We start from the raw sequence: 7,979 nt of genomic DNA on the forward strand, positions 1-7,979 counted from the left end.
TGCCTCGTATCCACAGCTCTTGTGCATGGTTGATGATTAAAACACTCCTGCTCCACATTAACGTCTCTTTTACTCTCGTTATTATGACAGCCTCTAACTGTACAAACGCTCCTACTGACGAGTAATTTGGTACGAAGTGGGTGCTTGAATCGCTTTTTAGCCAACTAAACGGTGACAGGAAGTGACCGACAAAAAAAGTCAACTAGCTGTCTCCGTATTTCCGTTGAAAATAAAGTGGACACTTCTGATTGGTAAAATTAACAGACAGCATGGGGTTAATTACCATTGTTATGCTGATGACACTCAGCGATATTTATGTGTGATGCTGAAAAACTAGTCCCAAACTACTAAAAGTAGTTTGTTAATGTTAATAATAAAAGTAGTTTGGGAGGCAGATCCTGAGCTAGCTATCAGGCTCCTCTCCTGTGGAACCAACTCACAGTTTTGGTCTGTGAGGCAGACACCTTGTTTACTTTTAAGACTAGTCTTAAAACTTTCCTTTTTGACAAAGCTTATAGTTAGAGTGTATTATGCTACCCTGAGATATATCTGTAGTTATGTAATTATAGTCTTAGGCTGCTGGAGGACATGCATCTATTTTCCTCACTCTGCTGAGTTCTCCTACTGTTCTCCAAGTTGCATTGTTTGTTGTTATTTCAACTTTTAACTTTTTGTTCTCTCTCTCTTTTTCTTCATAGTAGATACACCTGTTCTGGCATTCTGTTAGCTGTGCCATCATCCAGGGAAGATCACTATATAATGTAGAACAGATTCCTGGATCAATGTGTGCTTCTGTGCATTTTTCTCTTCATAGTAGGGACACCTTGTTATCCTGAGCTATGTAATGACTGTACGTAATGAATCCAGTGTTCAAACCGTACACAGTGTAGCATTTAAAAGGTTAATTATAAAACAGGTGAATGGTAGCAGAAACCAGTAGCTGACCAGATGTTGCATGCAGAGACAGACTTGACCTGACGATTCATGCAGAGACAAACTTTACCAGACGGTAAATGCGGAGACTGACTAGACCAGATGCTGCCCATGAGTACCCAGGTACAGCAGAACAAGACACAGAAACTCCAGGAGCAACTTGAAACAAGTGTTGCACACAAACTCTCTCTCTCTCTCTCTCTCTCTCTCTCTCTATATATATATATATATATATATATATATATATATATCCATAGCCCTATATATGACAAGCTATCTCAGTCGTTAGCTGGTCTGGCATTCAGCTAGGATTCAGGTCAGTTCCAGGATTCAGGAACTGACCAGCGTTCCTGAATCCTGTCTGCATGCCTGCCTGTTACCTGACCTGTTTCTGCGCCCTGATTCTCTGATCCTGCCTAACTCCTGTCGGATCTGATTTCCTGCCTGTTACCTGACCTGTTTCTGCCTCCTGATTTTCTGAGCCTGCCTAACCCCTGTCAGACCTGATCGTTGTGTTGTCTGGATCTCTGACCTGCTTCAGTTCCGACTCTGCCCCCGGATTCTGTTTTGGACTTTCCCTGGATCTGCTCTCGGGACTTCAGACTCTGGTTATCCCCCTGACAATCCTGCCTGTGTCTGACATCATTGTTCTGACCCTGTGCCTGTCCTTTGACCACCAATTACCTGCCAGCTCCATGACTAACAGCCTTCAAGCTGATTTGATTGGACTCTGGATCGCATTGGGCTTCGCCAGCGACATCACCCACCAACAGGAGCCTTCACTTGCCTTCCAAGCCTGTTTCCAGAATGTGAGGTTAGTGACCGAAGTTTCAGTGGCTGTAACATATCCTGAAGTCTCTTTGTGGTCACTAACATGTTTCTCCAATTCCTGTGCTTCCTGTCCCAGACACTGGTGATTCACCCTCGACCTGCAGCAGTTTACCTCTCAAAATGTATCGCTATCTGATGTTGTCTGGCTGAATTCTGGGTCCTCTGTTTCCGGTCATTACAGTTGTAGGCAATTTCTGTTTATTCCCAGTTGTATTTAAGTTCCAGGTTTTGGTTCCTTGTCAAGTCGTCTGTTTTCTATCCCTGTTCCTGAGTTTGGTGTTATTCAGTTTCATTAAATATCACTGTCTCCAATATGTGCCTGCTGATTTCTTGCTGCCACCTTGGCAGTATTTTAAGGTCTTTGGAGAAAACAGGTATCTGTAGAAGTAAAGTCACATGAATTAGATGTCCTGACATAGCTTAATCAAAATTTGGTTATCTTACATTCAAGTATGTTTTCTTTACTAAACTAGTTGGTGGTTTGCCCCCCCCCCCCCCCCCACCCCTTATGTCACATCAACTCTTACTATCTTTCAATCTACTAAAGCACTTTACTTAATTAGAGCACAGCAAAAGGAGTAAAGCACAGCTTTTTATGCCTACTAAACAGCTCTCTCTCTTTTTTTATTCCAAGATTTTCCTGAACCACCAACCAAAAGGGAGGGGGGAGACCAGAAGCAGAACAAGTATCTGCTGAGCACCGCAGAAAATACTGCAGAACATCAATACATTAGTGTTTTTTTTTCACTCTTTTCTACAAAATATCCTATCCTTTTCACTATCAGTCTTCATCATCATCAAAAGCCCACCCTTCAAACACATATGTATGAATGTAAAACCGTACAAAACCCATACCTTCCCCTCCCCACGTAGCTCTGCTTTTTTCTCTGGTGCAGAGCTAATGTGCTGTGTCGGTCTGTTGTGAAAAGCCTGCAGCACTGTGCAGCGGGCACAGTATAAGTGTATTCCAATATCACAAGAGCATACCCTCAAAATCTATAGGGCTATTACCATTTCATATTTTATGCCCTTAACCATTTAAATAAACCTATGCTAGTATCCACTGGTAATGATCAGAATGTGATTCTTACTAGAAAATGACATGTAACAAAAAACTGACTTATTAGGCTGTTGCAATTAAACATGTTTCACATCACCCTGAAAGGTGTAATGTCAAAGCAAAAAAGAATCTGTCTCAGTGGTCCTTTTTACAAAACACGTGAATCCCTCATTCCCTTTTGCTGCTTGCTTGATTTTTGTGAATGATCCAATGCGGTGAGGAAAGTTGAAGTCTGCACGCCTCTGTTACTTCTCTGACTTGCCTGAGGAGGTAGTCAAAGCCACACATTAGCTCACTTGTATAAAGTGTCACAAAATGTGTACTTTGAAAAGGGTTACTGTGCCTTCAAGATATTTGGTTGACATTACTGCTGTGCATGTATAAAATTTAATTTATATAGCGCCAGTTCATGAAACAAGACATCTCAAGGCACTTTCCAAAGTCAAATTCATTCAGATTATACAGATTTGGTCAGATTATACAGATTGGTCAAAACATTTCCTATAAAAGGGAACCCAGTTGATTGCATCAAAGTCCCAACAAGCAGCATTCACTCCTCCTAAAAAAGCGTAGAGCCACAGGGACTGTCGTCTACATTGTCCATTGCTTTGCAGCAATCCCTCATACCGAGCAAGCATGAAGTGACAGTGGAAAGAAAAACTCCCCATTAACAGGAAGGCAAAACCTCCAGCAGAACCAGCCTCAGTATGAACGGTCATCTGCCTCGACCGACTGGGGGTTAGAAGAAAGAGCAGAGACACAACAAGAGAGACAAACAAGCACCAAAGCACACATTGCTCCAGTAATCTGTTCTACATTAGATGGTAATAGCGGGTGATCTGTCTTTCCTGGATGATGTCACAGCTAACAGAATGCCAGACCAGGTGTACCTACTATGAAGAAAAAAAGAGAGAGAACAAAAACTTAAAAGCCGAAATGACGACAAGCAATGCAAATTTGGAGAACAGTAGGAGAACTGAGCAGAGAGGAAAACAGACCCTGATGTCCCCCAGTAGCCTAAGTCTATAGCAGCATAACTATAGAGATGGGTCAGGGTAACATAAGCCACTCTAACTATAAACTTTGTCAAACAGGAAAGTTTTAAGCTTAGTCTTAAAAGTAGACAGGGTGTCTGCCTCACGGACCAAAACTGGGAGTTGGTTCCAATAGAGAGGAGCCTGATAACTAAAGGATCTACCTCCCATTCTACTTTTAGAGACTCTAGGAACCACCAGTAGACCTGCAGTCTGAGAGCAAAGTGCTCTGTTAGGAACATACGGGGTAATCAGAGCTCTAATATATGATGGAGCTTGATTATTAAGGGCTATATTCATGAAAGGGATAATTTTTTATTTTATTCTTGATTTAACAGGAAGCCAATGAAGAGAAGCTAAAATTGGAGAAATATGACCTCTCTTTTCACCAGAACTCTTGCTGCTGCTTTTCGGATCAGCAGGAGGCTTTTAACTGCATTTTGTGGACTTCTTGATAGTAAAGAATTACAGTAGTCCAGCCTTGAAGTAACAAATGCATGGACTAGTTTTTCAACATCACCTCTGGACAGAATATTTTTAATTTTGGCAATATTGCAGAGGTGATAAAAGGAAACTCTGGAAACCTGTTTAATATGGGATTTAAATGAAATGTCTTGGTAAAAAATAACAAGATTTTTACTTTATTAACAGAGGCCAAGTTAATGCCATCCAGATTAGGTGATTGATTTAGAAGTTTATTTTTTGAGGACTGTGGTCCAAAGATTACAACTTCTGTCTTGTCAGAATTTAAATGCAGGAAATATAAAGTCATCTAGCCTTTTATGTCATCAAGACATGCCTGTAGTCGAAGTAATTGATTAGATTCATCAGGATTTATGGATAAATATAGAGTGTCAACAGCATAACAGTGAAAATTAATCCCATGCTGTCTGATCATTTTGTCAATCGGAAGCATATGTATATAGTAAAGAGAACTAGAATTGTTCAACTTTTGAAGAAATTGAAGAAGTCGCCCTGGTGGTGCCTGGTGGTGCGCATAACCGTCAAAGGCAAAGCTTTCTTAGTTCCTTGGTCGTAGGCTCTCATCACTTGGGGATTTTAAATCAAATCTTCTGAATGAAAAGGATTTGTCTTCATCAAAACCTGCCGATCAGGAAAACTTTGTGTCTGCAGAACTGCAAACTGCGTATTTCGACCTGAGACGCAGCTAATGAGCTAATTGGCGACGGCCGATAGTCAACGTTTGCCATTCATTTGCTATGGTAGTCCTAAACCACTACTGACGTTATACACTTTTTGGCCACAAGCATTATTTTGGGGGCGTTGTTTCCACCTCTTTTCTTAGAGCCGTTACTAATAGAAAGAAGAAAAGGCAAAAACGGTTCAAACAAAAGGTCATAACGTTTACATTTGTAACCTCTGCCTTACATAAACACTAGAATTAAATCTTAATAAACAAAAGTATAGACAATTATTTCAGTAACTCAATTCAGTAAGTGAAATACACTATATACAGGGGTTGGACAGTGAAACTGAAACACCTCTCATTTTATTGTGGGAGGTTTCATGGCTAAATTTGACCAGCCTGGTGGCCAATCTTCATTAATTGCACATTGAACTAATAAGAGCAGAGTGTGAAGGTCCAATTAGTAGGGTAGGAGCACAGTTTTGCTCAAAATATTGCAATGCACACGACATTATGGGTGACATACCAGAGTTCAAAAGAGGACAAATTGTTGGTGCACGTCTTGCTGGCGCATCTGTGACCAAGACAGCAAGTCTTTGTAATGTACCAAGAGCCATGGTATCCAGGGTAATGTCAGCATACCACCAAGAAGGACGAACCACATTCAACAGGATTAACTGTGGACGCAAGAGGAAGCTGTCTGAAAGGGATGTTCAGGTGCTAACCCGGATTGTATCCAAAAAACATAAAACCACGGCTGCCCAAATCACAGCAGAATTAAATGTGGACCTCAACTCTCCTGTTTCCACCAAAACTGTTAGTCGGGAGCTCCACAGGGTCAATATACACGGCCGGGCTGCTATAGCCAAACCTTTGATCACTCGTGCCAATGCCAAACGTTGGTTTCAATGGTGCAAGGAGCGCAAATCTTGGGCTGTGGACAATGTGAAACATGTATTGTTCTCTGATGAGTCCACCTTTTGCTGTTTTCCTCACATCCGGGAGAGTTACGGTGTGGAGAAGCCCCAAAGAAGCGTAGCACCCAGACTGTCACGTCGTGACCGGGCCACTTTCCTGCAAGAAGAACGGCTTAAAATCCCTCTGACCACTGTGCAGGACTTGTATATGTCATTCCCAAGATGAATTGACTCTGTATTGGCCGCAAAACAAGGCCCTATACCAGGGGTGTCAAACTACTTTTGGTCTAGGGGCCGCATTCAGCTTAATCTGATCTCAAGGGGGCCACACCTGTAAACTCATTGCAAGATTAAATAGAACTAATACAAGCAGACTTGTTGTTGATTTTACAATAAACTAATTTCCCTTTTACCAAACATTATGAATAACCTCAGAGTTTAAGAAAAGTTTTTGCAATTTCAACAATACTTTTACTCAGTTAACATTTATTTATGTGCATTATGCATAGGTACTGGTCACAGTGATTGTAAGACATTGAAAAACATCTATTCACAGTTTTTGGGACTTAAAAACACTCTCCTGCATGACACAGATAAAAAATTAAGAAATTATTTAAAATAAATGTTCCACATCTGAAGCTCAGTTCCGATTGTAACCCTTATTAAAGCTTGGTGCCTGACTACAGCCATATATGGTAAGAGGTAGTCAAAGGTTCGGCTGAGGAGCCTGTGTGTGAATAATAGACAAGTACTTATTGTATTCAAATGTATATTTTTACATACATTTAGGGAGGTATTCAATAATAGTATTAATATTTTCCTATGAATATAAACAACCACAACAGGAAAACAACAACAAAAATAACCCTAATAACACCTAAGAGTTTCTTTCTCTTATTTAAGTCAGTCCTTTTGTTTTCAGGATGATTAATGGTCCATCAGTCAATGATCCGTTTTTTTTTTTTTTTAGTATACGATCTACAGCTCCGGGAAAATGAAATAGCCCTGTTCAATTAAATCCTACCGCACAGCTGCGGTCATCAGGTAGCTCCCATCCTGGATTGGAACAGGGGGTGAAAAAAAACCCCTGACATAAATAAAAACAAAAGTTAGCACTTGAGCAGGGTTGAATTGCCATCCTTCCAGAGTCCCATAGGCCATTGACAAATTTAATGAAAAGTAACAGAAAAGTGACTCATGGCTGATAATCACTGGAAAATTAAAAAATGTTAAGAGGAAGTGACTGTGCAAATTTCAGATTCCTACATTCATCACAGCCAATGCAGTGGGTGTCAAAGGTGCCATTCTATCCCAATGGAGGATGTCCCTGACCTCTCATTACATTACAAAGTTTTCAATAATAAGGAGAGACAGTGAAATGCTTGTGGCAGGATTTGACAGGAAATGGAGGAGGTTATGTATTAATATAAAATAAATTAATAAACAATACATAAAATACTTTAATGTTTTCTTAAAACTTCTGAATACAAAATAAATTAAATAAAAAAATACTGGCATTACTATTGTATTGTATTGTATTTTACAATTTCTAACAAGTGACATTTTAATTGACTTTTTTATTGTTATGATTATATTGGTTTCAAAGTCCAACATAAGAAACTGCATGCAGCCATACCTCATAAAACTGATGTTGGATTTTAATTCCAGTAATCCACCCTTTAGCAGAAAATAGCTCTTATTAATTAAATTAAATTGCATTAATAACAGGTTCATAAAGATTACCTTATGATCAAGCTATGACTCAATGATTGGTTGTTCAAAACTGTTTTCCCAGCTTTTCTTCAACTTTGAAACAAACCCCCCAGACCACCAACTCCAACTGCAGCAGTTCCCACCTTAAAGATGTACGATTTTCTCTGGCAGTTGATGCTGGTGAACGCAGTGCTGATGGGTTTGGGATCCCCCACACCTGCACGATGAGTTTAGAATAGCAAGGAAGAATCGATTTGTGATCCAGCTCAAAGAAATAGTCACCTGGGGGAGATGAGACCAACTCTAAGGCTTAAAAGAAAGCTTCATTTCAAGTTCAGATGGAA

General features: G+C 40.1%; 1 long non-coding RNA gene across 1 annotated transcript; it reads left to right on the forward strand.

Annotated features, from left to right (window-relative positions):
• The first annotated feature begins 1,228 nt into the window (after positions 1–1,228).
• LOC118558807 lies at positions 1,229–2,917 on the forward strand. The gene is made up of 3 exons (XR_004928486.1): positions 1,229–1,747; positions 1,841–1,947; positions 2,399–2,917. It is a non-coding gene; the product is annotated as an uncharacterized LOC118558807 (long non-coding RNA).
• The last annotated feature ends 5,062 nt before the right edge of the window (positions 2,918–7,979 follow it).

Source organism: Fundulus heteroclitus, unplaced genomic scaffold (assembly GCF_011125445.2).
Source record: "Fundulus heteroclitus isolate FHET01 unplaced genomic scaffold, MU-UCD_Fhet_4.1 scaffold_160, whole genome shotgun sequence".
NCBI lineage: Eukaryota > Metazoa > Chordata > Actinopteri > Cyprinodontiformes > Fundulidae > Fundulus > Fundulus heteroclitus.